Genomic DNA, 15,712 nt, shown 5'->3' with positions numbered 1-15,712 from the left:
GTCTTGTCTCTTCTCCTTTTCTTCATCTACTAATTCTTCTGCAAATGAAAAGAAACGGAAGACCACGCTGCAGTCGCCGAAGGGTAAAAGCGAGACTGGGCTCCATTTCTCTTCATCGAATATTGAAGAGGTCGGTTTAAAGTAGTGTTGGACACAGGCATAGCGAAGACACCAAACACGTTGCAAGGCAGGTACAACAACCTTCTTTGCTGGCTCTCTTATGCCCGGTCTTTCTTCGCAATGCGTCGTGATTAATTGAGAAAACGAAAAAAGCAGAGGCAAGTACTGAAAATACACGCTCACCGACAACAGCAAAGTACGTCTCAACCTAGATACATCGATAACGCATCAATTCACAGACGAGATTGTTCCGTCACTTGAGAGTTTAACGCTATCGTTAACAGCATTGCCATGAAAAATGAGCAAGAGGATCGTACCGCTTATTTGCTGTCTCGAGGTGCCTGGTCTCTTTACAACTATTTATTGCAAAAAAGAAGGAAACGAAACTTAGAGAGCTTTGTAGAGAACTGTAAACAATTTTAAGTGTCAAAATAACTCACTGTGAGCTAATACTAAACATGCTACGCCAGAAAGATTCACTCACGGGCATCAGTTAAAACTCAAAAAGACGATGCCATTAAAGAAGCAATTTGTCACTGAACTCAACCTACATTTATTCCGAACGAAGTATCAAAGGCTGCATGTGATATGTTGTGTGTAAAGGGGCAAGGCTAGTAAGGCAAAGTAAGTAGAATCCATCGAGGCCTTTCCCACGAGTTTTCCGCGATTCACCGCTATGTAGGCATCAAGCATATCGAATGGATCTGTTTGTAACGGCGAATATGCACTCAAGGCGGAGAAGCCGACCAATCGTAGCCATAGAAAATCCAGTGCAAGTACGGGTAAGCCTCAACTTACCAACCACGTTGGATGAACATTAGCCCCTTAGCCCCATTTTACCTACTCCCGGATAATTCTCAACGTAGTCACAAGTCCGCCGGTTCGCTGCCTTCTGGGCTGAGCGAATAGCAGACAAACGTGTTTTGGTAATATATCTTCCTCAGAAAGGCTCATCCGTCTTGAGTGGTGGCGCCCTCTAGTGCGGCTTATATCAGACTTGTACCCTACAAATGGCCAACAACGAGGTATAAAAACAACGTACACGTGTATAGAGGTAGAAGCATCTCTGTATCTCTTGTATGTACACTCTGGTTCATGTCTTTCGAGTATTGTAACAACGCTTCTCTCACGTCACAAAACTTTGAACGCTTACATTAAATTGGAAAAAGATGAGATTTGAGGATGTCGTTTTTTGCTGGTCTGTTCGTGGTACCTGATTGGAGCTGGTCTGGAAGCAATTACGTGTTGAAAACAGATGGGTTTCTATCGCCAATTGATACGTAGTTGTATGACTAACCCTTTACATTTCACGTGCGTTCTAATGACCTCTTACGGTAGTTAAACATTGGCATCTTTCTTTTTGTTATTAATTCCAATATTTTAAATATTGTCTTTAACTAGGAAGATCGAAAATTCTAAAGGGAAACGAAATAAAACGAGAGCATAATTTGTGTACAAAGAAAGCAGTATACAACAGTTTTAGGTTATTTAAATTTGTATAAATACTTTATTATTGTTGTTGAAGTAAGAAGCATGTAAATAAAAAAATTCTGAAATTGGGTGGTTATGAGGTCGAGTGTATGCACCTTACGGCTTCTCTGCAGCAGTTCCCGAACGACTCCAGAATCGAAATGCCTAGGTCATTCAAGGCCGGGGGTGAGCCATGAACAGATTCGGTTTAATATACTCACGCAAGTCCAAATCGTATGAACATAACAGACAATAATAAATACAGATCGGCTATTTTGTGGTCCGAAAAATTTGGATTTTTGCAAACAGGATTAATTATATATAAAGTAATGATCACTCTTTGACAGTATCAAAGAATGAGCATTACTTTATGTACAGTCAATATTTGGAATTTTAAGTGCATATTGGTTGTTTATATAGATATAATTTTTCTCTTCATTTGCAAGTAATTTCCTATTATATCATGTCTATCATTAACCGAGGGGGGGGGTTGATGCAGCATTATTATAATTAGTAGAAAACAGGTTTATAAATTTCCATAAACGTCTGTCGTACATCTTGTCGAATAATGTCTGTATGTTTTTGGATTTTGTGAATGTGCCCGAGGGCATATCGAGATTCTTCTCTTCCATTCAATTCAACCTAATTAAAATTGTACTTGGGTGCATCTATTTACAAAGTATTTGTCGAAGCTGCTCCACATTGGAACGATTAAGAACACACGTAGCGATTACTGAACCCCTTGGTGTGCATTTTTACGGTCAGCCTAGTAATTGGGATATGTTTACCTTATTTCTGACTCTAAAAACTAAAAGGACAGTTTATATATCAGAACAATTTTAAGAAATAGTAATACTTATACCGTCAATTTAACACAGGCTAGCATTTATTGATGAGTGCGAATAGAAGTGGATTTATATTGCATTAAAAAAGTATGTTGTGAAGATATTGGTGCACAAATTAGGGTACTGACTACCAAATGATTTGATTAAGGTTTAATAATCTTCAATTTGAAAATCATTGCCTGCCCCACTTATAGGGTGTGCAATACATTATCAAACGAAATATATCGGGGCTAAATTTGAATGTTACCCAATAAAACTTCGTTTCGCATAGAACCTCCAGAAATGCGATTCCAGTCTTCCGTTCATTAGCACTTAAAGAAAAACTTTGCCGAGCTACATCGGGTAGAAATTTCACATAAGCAATGTTTTCAATCATAACTTCAGTGGTAATTGACTTATTTATTGGTCAATCAACCCTATTTCATTTAAACATTATATTAGAATTCGTTATCGCGCCATCCCAGACCGACGTAACAGAAGATGCCAGTAATTAACTGGCGAACTTATAGTTATTAGGGATATGCGTACCGCAATAGGATTAAACATATTTCAAACGTTTTTTAGGATATGTTTGGCGTCAAGCTGGAAACGATTAGCTAATCCTCCCACTCGATTTCTAAAACAAAAACAGTACAGGTCTATATAGGACGTTACCTGTTACAAGGTACCCTGTTTACCACCAGATTTATTTTTCTCTAAATATACATCGTAGTTTAAACGAACGTGCGGCAAGGTATCAATTGATTACTTCAATGGCGGGCATCTAGGTTATATGGTATGCTCTATTTTTTAGTACAAAAGCATTGGTTTTGAAAGTGAGTACTATTAAACTTTGAGATCTATACGAGTTAGATATCTGGCGTGATTAAAATAATTGAGCTTTTAAATTATCTGAGTGTTATTTTGTGTATTTTATTGAACGTTTGTTTGCGAAACAGGCGATTCAACTTTTTGCCGCAGTTTTCCTTGCTCCGGGGCATTTATATATAAAGTACGACTACCACGGCACTATATTAGCTGCCTTCTTTTGTCCATATACAAAACAAAATTTCCTTGATCGTTTATTTAGCTTACAAATCGCAAAAACTAGTTTGCTTTAGGATATAACTCAGTCTAGTAGACCTATATATCTGTGAATATGTGTCACACAAACCAATGCACCACGTTTCGCGTAATCACAATCGTATCTAGCCACAAATAATTCTTTATACTAGAATTATCGATAACCACAACAGTCGCACGCTCCTCAGTGCGATACTGTTACAGTTTCTGGCAAGAAAATACAAATCCTCGATATGTAAGGATTTTATCCACTCTTCATGTTATCCAGCGAAGTTATGTGAGGGCATATTGTAGTAAACAGTCATGATCTTTCTGTGTCAAGATGGCATCTATTTTTAAAAGAAAATTATTTCTCTTTAGCTTTGTTGAATGAGTGATTTCTTTGCACAGTGTCTTTAGTGGGTCATGTTGTCCCATTGCTACTTCATACAGTTCCGTTTTACAGACTGGATGGGCCACTGACGTAGCTGTTAACTGGTATTTTTGAAAGCTAGACGAATCGTTGTTAAACCATAAGATGGGCAAGTTTTTTGGCAAATACACTGGAGTATTGCTAACGATTGTTCTCAGCGCTTGTATTAGGCACCTTTCGCTCCCCATATAACTCCACCATCCCCTATATGGTGGGTTTTTATCATTTTTGAAATACCTAATGCTGTTAAGGAATACGTGCTTGATCTACACAACAGATCACCAGCACTAGATCTATTTTTTAGTGTAGAGAAAGTATGTTTTTAGGGGCCCAGCAGTATTTCCAGCTAAACAAGGGAAGGTCGGAAAAAAATAATGTCTTTCGCTAACTTCGTAAACAATTTGAAGTGGAGGAATCAAGTTTGTTTTTACTGCTAACTTAATCGTAAGTTTTTTTTTCCAGTCAGAGAGTTTCATATACAACAATATTATATATTTTGCATGTCACTCAGTGCTTGAAAGGCACTGTCGGAAGGTTTCAAGGTGATTCTTGGCTTCTCGAGGATGAAAGACTGTAAAAGCTAGCGAATTATTTAAAGACATCTAGGCATTATCGTGGAGCCCGCGGAAGCGTCTAACGTGTTCGATATAATTAAAGAAAATACTTATTTAACCGGGTAATATTAAAGCTCGCAAATCGATTTGGTTCCTTTTCACTATGTTTTTGGAATGTCTTGTAGCGGGCGTTTTCCTTTATTCACGCAATTTGCCTATAAGATCCGTAGAGTAGAACTCGATCCTGGTACTTGTTCTATCTGTCTCTAGATCTGTAGTCTGTATCTAGATTGTCCTTACATATGGAACTATTGCGATCCCACCACTGGCATCAGTAAGGTTGTGCTCATTACTAATGTACCCATAGAACGGTATATTGAAGATAGAAAATGTATTATGACCACGAATGTGCCGATACTTTGAGTGACTGCAAAGCAAAATTAGCTTCAGTTATATACAGCTTATGCTTATATAAGCTTACCTTCTATTGCGATGCTAAATTAAACAATGCTATGGTAGTAATGCTATAAGAATTTTCGTGCGCCATTTTTGCGAAGGCCGTGATGCGACTTTAACTGAAAAAAAAAAAAAAAAAGAAATTTTCGTCACAGCTAGAATGATTCGTTTTATCACCAATAACTGGTCTTAGAAAAGCAGTATTTACAACCCATTTTAACATATCTTTGTTCCGTGCCTTAGAAAATGTATGCATTATGAACCTTCTATATAGTATATTGCCTTGCCGTGAAAGGAAATTCCACGTATCATATTTACACATTGAAAAAGTCTAGGACAGGACAATACTCTCTAAAGGAAACACACTTTACGAAAGGAAACACATTTTACAGTAGCAAAAGCCTCGAAGGCCTCTGGTGGAGAGGCACAGGTATCTCTTATTCTTTCATTGTTTGCTCATCTGGGCTAATTTGAGTTATTTACCTTTGCTACTGTAGTGTTTGCTATCCCTATCCGAGGTCAAATCACCGACTGGCATCGTCGATTCGCCCCTGGCTAAAACTTAAACACTCCATAGAATATGAATTACGTAGGATTGACATACTTGAAAACTGAAATCTTTAGAAAAATATGCAAGTTCATCTTAGAAGCGGCAAATGGATGTCCGTTTGAATTTAGCCCGAAGTAATGTAACAACAACATTGGACCTAAAACCAGAAACATTTATGTTTTTTTAAGGGGTCTTATAATCACGTGATACAGTGTAACACGTATGTTTAAATGTTGTGTTTTGCTGGAGCGTACCAAATTGCATAAGTAGTTCTGATTATAAGCCGACCAATATTGGACGATAACTAACGGATATAAAACTCGATATATTCTTAAGTTCAATTCATAAATAGTAGCTGATACGTTTCCGCGGCGATTTTTAAGGAGAAGTACCTTCAAATGAATGAGTTCTCTCAAACATGTAATGGATAACCTAAAATTGGTAACTAGTTAATTGGATACTTCGATATATCACGCATAGATTCACACTCTAATTGAGCTGATTAAATAGTTTAGTGATATGTGTTCTTTAAGATTCACTGCCAGATTGAAGTTTCAAAGGGTCTACCTTCGCGCTCAAGATAAATTCACAAAAAAAGGTTAAAGTTTCCCCATTTCTATTGGAGTCCATATGAGTGAACTGATAATAGTTTGAGCGCTCACAATTAACCAAGAACATGCGCTTTTTCTATATAAACTATATATTAGACTTCAAACCAATGATATTGAGTTTGAAAAGGTTGAGAACAAAACCTTAAAAAGACTAAGGCTATAGATTTTTTACGTTTATCGTAAAAAACTACCGATTGAATATCTTGTATCTTTCTACTTGATTCTACTGATCCTTATGCCTATTCCGAAACGTTCCGTCGAAACGATAGACTGACTGAACACTTGCGTTCTTTCTCAGATAGACATATCGCTTCTAAGACCCAGTTGCTCAGCCTAGAAATGCACTGCTACATTTTATGATTGCTAATTTCAGATTAAATTTGGGCATGTCTATGGAGTGGCGACTGCCAGCTTAATCCAACATAAAGCTGGTTTCTGCTGCACTAATACGTGGTTGACGTCATAGCACGTGCATCTACTATATTACGTGATACTAATCTAGGCACACCATTCACTAGCAAAGTGCTATACAATAAACAGTCGACATAATCATTGTCGTCAAGTAGCATGAGTAGACACTAGGTTATGTCCTTTGTTTTACTTACACATATTCTCGTTGTTCCCGTTGCATACTTATAGCGGCAACAAGGGTCGGTTGGATAGACGGAACCATGACTGCTCGATGAGTAGTTTCTGCCTGCTCTTACTCGTTACTCTACTAGGTGCCCTATGCAGTAACAGCTTGCGTGCAGTTTGTGTCTGGTGCTAGAAGCTCGCTCGTCGCTGTTGCCAGCTCAACAGCGACGAGCGGCTGTCGGTTCTACGGATTTATCGTCCGCGCCGCCGTCGGGGAATAAATGGTTCTCGGCAGTGCCATCGGGGACGATGGAAGACTGCAAAAGCTGGAGAAGGAGGAAAACGAGCAAGAAAGGGCTAAGAAGGACCGGGCTACTATGGAGAACTGAATTTCCTTAAGGTGTGCGCGGTAAAGGATTGTAGTTCGCCATAAGAGACGGGGGTAACAAGCGCATACTGCGGCACTACGAAAGCTTATGAGCACTAGATAGGGCCTCATGCGGGAAATGAACGAAGCGGCGGAAAAAGGGGGCGTGCAGGGCGGGATGCACACACGCAACCGTACACGGAAAAGCTCTGCGGAGGTGGCGAAGTAGATTCCGGCGGCTGCACAACAGAATGGAGGAAAGCGGCAGTAATGGCGGCGATGCATCAAATCAATGGCAGCCAGTCCTTTGGGTTGATAATGAGCGGGGCACAACGTCTTTACGAAACCAGCTTCTACCTAACAAGGGAAGCTGCCAAAAGCGACGGTCGTGAGTGTAAAAAGGAAAATGGCTGATATGGTATAGGGGTTTCATTGGTGCGGACAATACAGATTGTAACCCCTGTGGTGTCGGGTGCCTCGATAAGAGCAGCTTACCGAGGGCATCCGGGGCTCTACGCAGTGGGCGGAAGGGCAGAAACTACTGCGGAGCAAAAACTGCCCAAACGGAGGCTGCTGCCCCTTGAACGGAAAATCCAGTCAACCCTTAGGCTGGAATGCCTGACACGTAACGTTCGCCGTCTATGATGTCCGCCGTTGCCGTTCCTGCCACCTCCTACCCTACTAAGGCCATGACCACCAGTACCAATAGGAGGAATGGTAACAGAACTAGGATAACTACCCACTTACTTTCGTAATTCGTTCTCGTCCTCCTCGTCCCTTTCTCCTGTTTATTCCTGTCTTTGACTGCCTCCTCTATAACAACCTGTCCAATCTATAGAAATACGTGCGCGCCTGGAACGAATACGGCTGATCAGTTTATTTAGCTCCATTCAGCCTCTTCCTTCCTCTCTCTATATCTTATTTGCTATAATGTCTGGTGCTCTATTCCAGTTCCAGTCTTTGTTTGTGCTCATCCTAATTTTCCAGTTTACTTTTACTATGTCTTTAACCTCGTTAACTCTTGCTGTGTGTGCTAGATATTAAACGAAACGAATCGAAGATCTGGGCGCAACGAAAAACCATGTGTCATTAATAAAAGTCGAAACGCGCCTGTTTTCATCAATATTTTGTATACTATGGAAAGTATACATTTACATAGAACAATGTGAGAAACAGCTGAACAGAGTATTAAACCTAGTTTACCACTGATTTAGAACAGACTCTACTATGACCGGCGTAATGCCGGAGCTGTACGGCCTACACAGATCTGTCTTGAATTGCTCAATTAGCTCCTGCGCCGTGTTGGTGAAGTCTTCACACAAAACTATTCCGTATACCTAGTTTTGCCTCCTAACGTACGACCGTGTTCGGAAAGATCGGGCAACATATAATGAGGCACAGAGTTTATACTAAATTAACACAATTCGCTATCTCCCTATTTTGAACTTCGTGTATTTTATTTGTCCACGTTTGTAACGTCAATAGATATAAGTGTATCATAACAAAAAACCAAAAAAACGAAAATAGTTGCTGTGCGGCCATAAGCAAGCCGAAGTAGCAATCCAATTTAAAACTTCAATCACGCCTTGTACGTAGATCACATGTACCTTGCGTGTATACGCCAACACAGTGCGTACGCATACACATCGATATATATATTATATACTTTGTGTATATTTGCGGACTATACAACTCGGACGATTTGTCCCTTCTCCCCAAAACCCAGGCCGACCCTGCGGTGCGGCAGCTATTCGCCCAATTCTATAGTGAACGTAAAAGGGAATGGATGTCTCCTTTCGTCATCATGTTGTCTTTACAAAGCTCTTCCACTATATCGATTTCTGTCTCGATCTTTTTCCCTCTAACTCTTTCCTTTGTTGGAAGACACAAGGATGGCCCTTAGAATTTTGTGTTTGCAGAAATCTTTAAGGCCCCTAACCCCTGCATTCTTACAGCCCTGCGCAGTTTCGCTTCTAAATTCAGTTTTCCTCACGTACCAGGCTGTATTCATAAATGCGCTCCGTCCGATTCAGCCCAGAATGGGCGCGCTAAAAAGAGTTTTTTTACGAAAGACTGGGATACTCCTTTAAAGTCTTTCCGCATAGAGAAGCCGTCCGACTGTTCGGCTTATTCTCGTCTCCAGCTGCTAATTTGAGCACTGTCAACTACAATGGTAACTGCCCATCACCGAGAAATAAACGGACCTGGCGTTTGGTGGTAACTCTCACTCGTCCTGGCTCGCAATGGTAAACGTGTCAGGCATGCCTGTGCACACTTTTTGCTAGTGTGTTTCGGACCGGCAATCGGTTACTTCAAAATAGGTTAAACCGGAAACCCCAGGCAAAAAGCTCTGTATGTATGCGTATTAGACACGATAGAGTGATGTGACAAATGCACATTTGTAGATACAACGCTACATTATTAATATATATATATATATATATATATATATATATATATATATATATATAGGAAAGAGCAGCGTTATATAGGCCAAAATTTGCTCAACGCTATAGTTGAAAGCAACTGGTGACGCAAAAAAGATGATGCCAGTATACCGTCAAAGTCTTTTCTATTATGTGGTCTAAATGGACTCTCTACAATTCAGAGCTTCGATCAATTGAACACATTTATTTGGTCGGCCCATATACCTCTACTAGATGGGATTATATGACTCAAGAATAGATCTATGTGGTGCGAGTACGTTCGTGCAAATATCATCAAGCGTCATGTCTATGTGGCTGTTGCTAAAGGACACTATGCCACATAAATATTTGCTGATAAAAATCAATGGGTTAAAGGTGATGGTTCGTCTACCATATGTCCACATGAAGGTTTGCGGTGCAGTGCGACCCCAGGTTTTGAATGGCACTGGATCACCCATTGAGAGTAATGAACAGGAGCAGCTACAACGTGCGCGCCAAAGCCCACTTCGTCTTCCCAAATTTGATCTCACTGAAGCCTGTATAATAAACGTGTTTATACAAGATTCCATCGTTGGTTCTAGCGATGGTAATGATCTAGTCCACGATCGTGATTATCCATAACGGGCTGCATGTATGGGTTACATTGTGTCTATAACGTGCCAATTGACCAGTCAAAATATTTTTAAGATCAACCACGCATACACGTCCTCAACAACAACAACGACAAATGTACGGTTTCAATACAACGTTTTATATAACTGTCAAAGTGATTATTTAATAAAACATAACATGAGAACTTTTATAAGTAAGCTTTACAAAAGCGTGATGAAATGTAAAAGATGCTCAGCTATCCTTATGTAGCTCTGTGTTCTAAAGTTTGCCGAACAAAGTCCAGTTTCGTGAATCGCACTAAATTTTTCACCCGTATGCAACTGAAAAAAGAAATGTTTGTGCAGTGTCAAATCAAGCTCGCCGTGTAAATAAAAGTGATCAATATAAACTCCCTTATTTAGGACCAAATAGGCCTCGTTATATCGTTGGAAAAGTTACGTTACTCAACAGTAATTGATCTAATATTATAGGTCTCGTCGCTTCTTTGGTTTGTTGCTTATTACGAGAGATAGATATTGTACAGTGAGAGGAAACAACGATTTTTGTACTTTTCGTTTGTAAACATTTATAGGTTGGTGTTCGATTCGGCCAAAGTCGAAAGGCGTCAACCAGGCCTCATGAAGCTTGATAGCAAAGAAATAAACATTTTCAGTTGTTTTTAAATGGCTAAATTTTAATACACAATTGAAGTCTAATTCGAATTCAATTCCAGTTTATCTATGTTAACACTCTGTTTACCTGTGTATGTATAATTCTAGCTGCTCTGAAGGGTGCCGAGTAGAATCTTCGAAGACGGCTGTGAGCAAAAATGGAGGTGAGCGGGACATCATCTGATCTGGAAGACACAAACTTGTGCAACAGCTAAAAATTGGCACCGTATTATTTGCGGGTGCGTCTGAAAATTTCTCTTTCACCATGCTAGAGAGCGTGCTCATAAACTTCAACAGCGTCATTTTTATGGTGGAATATCGAAATATAACTCTTATTGTCATACTACTAACGTCTGGTTGAAATCAGACTGAGAGTTAGGCATCGATGACTATCGTTATTTACGCAAGCAGCAATTTGCTTTGCTTGTGGAATGAAGATCATTACAGAAAGATAATCTCAGATATATTCTAAGTTAGCGCACTTAAAATAAAGAATATAGTGAAATAAAAAGGATTGTTTATTTTCTAACTTCTCATTTAGCACATACTTAGAGCTTATATAAAGTAGTACTCAGTCAGGTATGTACAAAATAAAAAATGGCTACCCAACTTTCGTCATCTTGCTCTCTTCATCTGCATTTTTTGCCCGTTCGAAGCTGTTTCTATCATACAGCATGCTTCTGTTATTATTAAGATCGTACATATATGTAATGCGTTGCACCAATACAGAGTACGAAGCATGGTTACGTTTTAAGCGCAATGTCACAATAGTTAATTACGGTTGAGTTAATTACGAGGCATCGTAAAACTATCAGCTATCCTATTTGAGAAATCACATTTTTAGGTGCAAAGCTACCGGCCTGGCTTACTTACTAAAGTTAGGAACACACAGTGTTCTAGCTTCGAAGCCGGGCGTGAACACGTTTCGTTCTGTGGTGAAAATCGGCCGTCTGAAGCAATGTTGAACGGTTTAAGTGCCAGGCGCGAATTTCGAAACATTTTGGAGCTACTGGCCTAAATATCCGTTGAGCTGATTACCCTTCACTACTCGACCATCCGTCACATAAGAACAAGAGTTTATTCGGTCACAGCACTCAAACAGTGCATTCCATCCACCCGGGTGCGTCCGCACGAAACAGCCTAGAATCATTTTTTATTTTATCTATTTTCTGAATCGTCTTGATATTTTCGACGATTTGACATTATGAAGAAGGCTCCGACATGAGTACCCCAGAACATAGCGAACACAGGTAAACTTTAGAATATTCCGTGTGTGAAGAAGATTGACTCAGTTCTGACCTATGCTGCTACCGCAGAAGCAGGAAAGGTAAATTTGTTAAACTCAGCCTAAAATGTAAACCAAATTTACTCGTAAATCTGGCATAAGAAAAACAACCAAGACCATATCATGTATTATTTATCAAAAATTTAGTGTAGAAACACTACGATTAACATGCAGTATTCCAATCATATGGAGCTGCTTTTGTCGACTATGGCTGTTTCGAATGTTAAAAGCGGTTCTTAGATGGATACACAGCCACTGTCCTGCGTAGCATGTAATTAATCATGTTTTTCCTACTACTTTCTTTGTTTGCGCTTTAAATATCAAGATATATCTATCTAGATTCCGATTAAGGAAGCGAAAGAACACTGCCACAACATACAGCGACGATGGAAAGAACAAATCTTAGCAAAAAGACATCCCATAGAAGTAGTTGTAAGACTCATTCGTACTTGACTTCCTCAACCTGAAATACACATGTATGCGTATACACCGTAGGATCAGCCGATGATGAAAACCTAGGGGGTTTTGCAACTATGCGAAAATTTCGGCAACGACGACATTACGATTTGACTACTCACTAACCACAGTTTGTTCAAATAGGGTTCTGTTTTTTATATTGCTCAGCGTTAGTTTGGCTCGAAGTGATCAGTGGCCAAGAGACCTATGGTTGAAATCGAGAGTATAGAGGTATCTTTTTAGCTAAGGCTTATGTCCGATTTCGGGCGCATCATTTGTTGAAGATCCATTTTAAGAGTCTGTAGACAAGCGATGAATTAACTAATTCCACAATGCAGAAGGCGCAATTCCCTCTAACAAATTGTTAATATAAGTAACCATACACTTTCCGCAACTACAATAATGTATCGCTTAAAAAAGATCAACATTTAAAATAAGCGTCTATGCCTATAAATGTATCTCGGGGTCCAATACATTTAAATATTCGTAAAAAAAATAAAAATCCTCGACCTTTTAGGCTTTTTTAGATTTAATTTGCACGAAAGTTAACAAATAGACTGGAGATTAATAACCACATAACTACTGAGCGCTCTATGTTCGGCGGAAGTTGGCGTGCTTTAGCTATACTGTAAAGACTCTCGGACAAAAAAACTTTTTTTGGAAAAATTTCCCGACCGATTTTCACACCGTGAACCTAAGGGTTATAGTTTTGACATATGTTTTGAGTTATGCGCGTGTAAAAGCCTTAAGAAGATAGTGCAAATCTTCAAAGTTCTGGAACCCTTTCATCTACCTGAACGACGTTAGCATAAAGGAAAGCGGGGTTACGGCATGATAAAGTACTGTGATTACCTTATACGCAGTTTGAGCTGTGTAAAATTAAAAAGCAACAACTCTTAAAATAATAAGAATTGTTAAAAGCTCTTAAATTTAATATCATCGTGGAAAAAAAACCATAAAGGTGCAACTGTACAAATTTAAGGGTGACCGGCAAAAAATGTGTATGGCACAATTTAAACGATTCCGTGATAAACCGAATAGTTTGTGGTACGAATAGCAAAATGCGACAGGTCATAGAACAAGAGTGCTATTAAAACACCATGTGGAACGTTGCGTTTCCGATGAAAAAATATTTAGGTGAGTTATCCATTTCAATGGCTGAAGTAGTTACGTCTGTCACGTGATCACATTCGTGTGTACCGCCAACTTTAGCTCAAAATTCTCGAATATCGTATCGGCTGGTCCCGGCCCTGCATACATGTTATTGCTGTTGTTATAATCATTACGAGTATTAAGCCATGAGATATCACAAAAAAAAAAAAAAAAACTATGAAACTGGGATTGGTTTTGACTTTATAGGTTCGTATTTAGTTATTCTTCATCCGCAATTTATATATATATCTTCGTGGTAGCGCTTTAACGGCCAACTTGAACCGATTCCTTTATTACCCTCTTAGTTTGGCCCAGGGTTTTTTTTCCCTGCTGCTCTATTATTGCTCAAAGGCTATTATCTTTCTTCACTAATTCAACTTTATTGAAATTTTTAATCCGAGCAATCTTCTATAGAACCCAAGTGCCCGTATACACACACATCATCAGCAAGGATTTAGATAGACTCTGCAGACAATCCTAATGCGACGACGTGCAAATTAAATCGATACTTAAATGATACACTTAGTCACAGAGAAGGAACATTTGTATGTCATAGTTAGATGCGAAGGTGGCCAGAACGCCGAGAAGGATTTCTACTTTAATTTACTGTCTTTCAAAAGTTGGCGCCAGCTGGTATAGCTAGGGCACATGCGCAAACATCAATTCTGTTAGCAATTCTGTTTTTTTTAGCTATTTTAACTTTTTTTATAAATTTTAACCTATCAATATTTCGCTCTTATGTCATAGAGAATTCATTACAGCTCAACTTTCCTCGAGTGGGAAGTCCTCCAGCAAATCCTTGGAAGCAAATAGAAACCGGTGATCGTTAGTGCGAACGAGGATACCGCGCCAATTAAGAGGTGCTTACGAGTATGTATTTAGTTAGCAGGTAAGGTTGACTAACCAAAAGTATTTTTTTCCAATTAATAACCCTCTTCATACACGGAAATGCCAGAATAATATCCAGAGGTCAATAGAGCGTTTCCGCCAGCCGCCGTCATCATGTACCGGACACAACAGCAATCTATGCGGTTAGCAGGGTTCTGCTAACATTGACTGAACTGACGGTGTGTTATATTGCACAGGTTGGAACTGTTTCAGCATTAAACTTAATCAAAACAAAATTGTTTTCTAGGGGATTTTGTTGCGCATTTGAAAGGAACTTGTTTTTCAACTGATTTCCACACAACTGTGAAGTAGCATTCTGTAATGAGCGTAGGGTTTATGCGGTTCGCATTTACTGATTCCCTTCTGCTATGTACGATTCACCATTTTACCGAAAGTTATTTCCTTCATCTGTAGATACGCTGATATCACCTTAACAGAAGTTCATCTGAACTTGGACTTTCAAGCGAATGCTATATTTCTCAGAACGTAAAGATTTTTGCAAACGTCAGAATACAAGCTAACGAGTATCTGCTACTAGTCATTTTTTTCCTTATTAAATTTTGTAATTTTTCTCAAATTTGTCTTCAATCGGTTTTCAGTACTGCGATGCAGGAAGGCAACTAGTGCCAGAAACGGGTAGAGCTATACCATCGTAACTACATATGTACCTAATGCACGATGCTTGACGTATCAAAACGCTCAACAGATACGACGTAATGGGTAAGGATTCAAAGATTACTCTGTAACATATGTAGCTCTTCATATAATAGCAAATACTAAATTAAGAACCTTGCGCGCCAAAGTTGGGCATAGGTTTTATATGAACAGAAGTTGATCATCCGTATGTTAGTCCTAAACGTGCAGATGAGCTATATGTTAGGCGAATAGACGCGAATTAGCTTGAAATAGCGTATCCACTTCAAATCTAAGTTCGAGATTAAGTTTCGAAGTCCGTACAAAATTCGCAGATCAAAGAACTGATTTGTATGTAACAGTCGATCATTAGCGAACGATCATGAGAAAACACAAACCGTTTGAAGTTAGATTATATATATATATATTAAGTTGGACATGAGATAACTTTCTCGTATATATGCTACGATTAAATCACTCCCAATGTATAATTCACTAGGATGATGATAATAGAAGCTGTGAAAAATTTTTTGCTTTAAACAGAAAATGTTACCCAAGGCATTTTTACAATATTAAATCCACATTTA

At 39.0% G+C, this 15,712-nt stretch overlaps 1 long non-coding RNA gene across 2 annotated transcripts; it reads right to left on the bottom strand.

Moving 5' to 3' along the window:
- Positions 1-1,597: 1,597 nt before the first annotated feature.
- On the bottom strand, positions 1,598-6,826 carry LOC147758812 (uncharacterized). Of its 2 annotated transcripts, none has more exons than XR_015319251.1 (3): positions 6,686-6,826; positions 4,945-5,038; positions 1,598-3,826 (listed from the first exon to the last, which is right to left on the bottom strand). It is a non-coding gene; the product is annotated as an uncharacterized LOC147758812 (long non-coding RNA). The 2 variants fall into 2 exon arrangements; XR_015319250.1 differs by having other exon boundaries at positions 1,598-1,755.
- Between the last annotated feature and the right edge of the window lie 8,886 nt (positions 6,827-15,712).

The sequence above is a fragment of the Varroa destructor genome, unplaced genomic scaffold (genome assembly GCF_002443255.2).
Source record: "Varroa destructor unplaced genomic scaffold, Vdes_3.0 BEIS01000001.1, whole genome shotgun sequence".
Classification (NCBI taxonomy): Eukaryota; Metazoa; Arthropoda; class Arachnida; order Mesostigmata; family Varroidae; genus Varroa; species Varroa destructor.
This window is presented reverse-complemented; position numbering and strand designations above follow the sequence as displayed.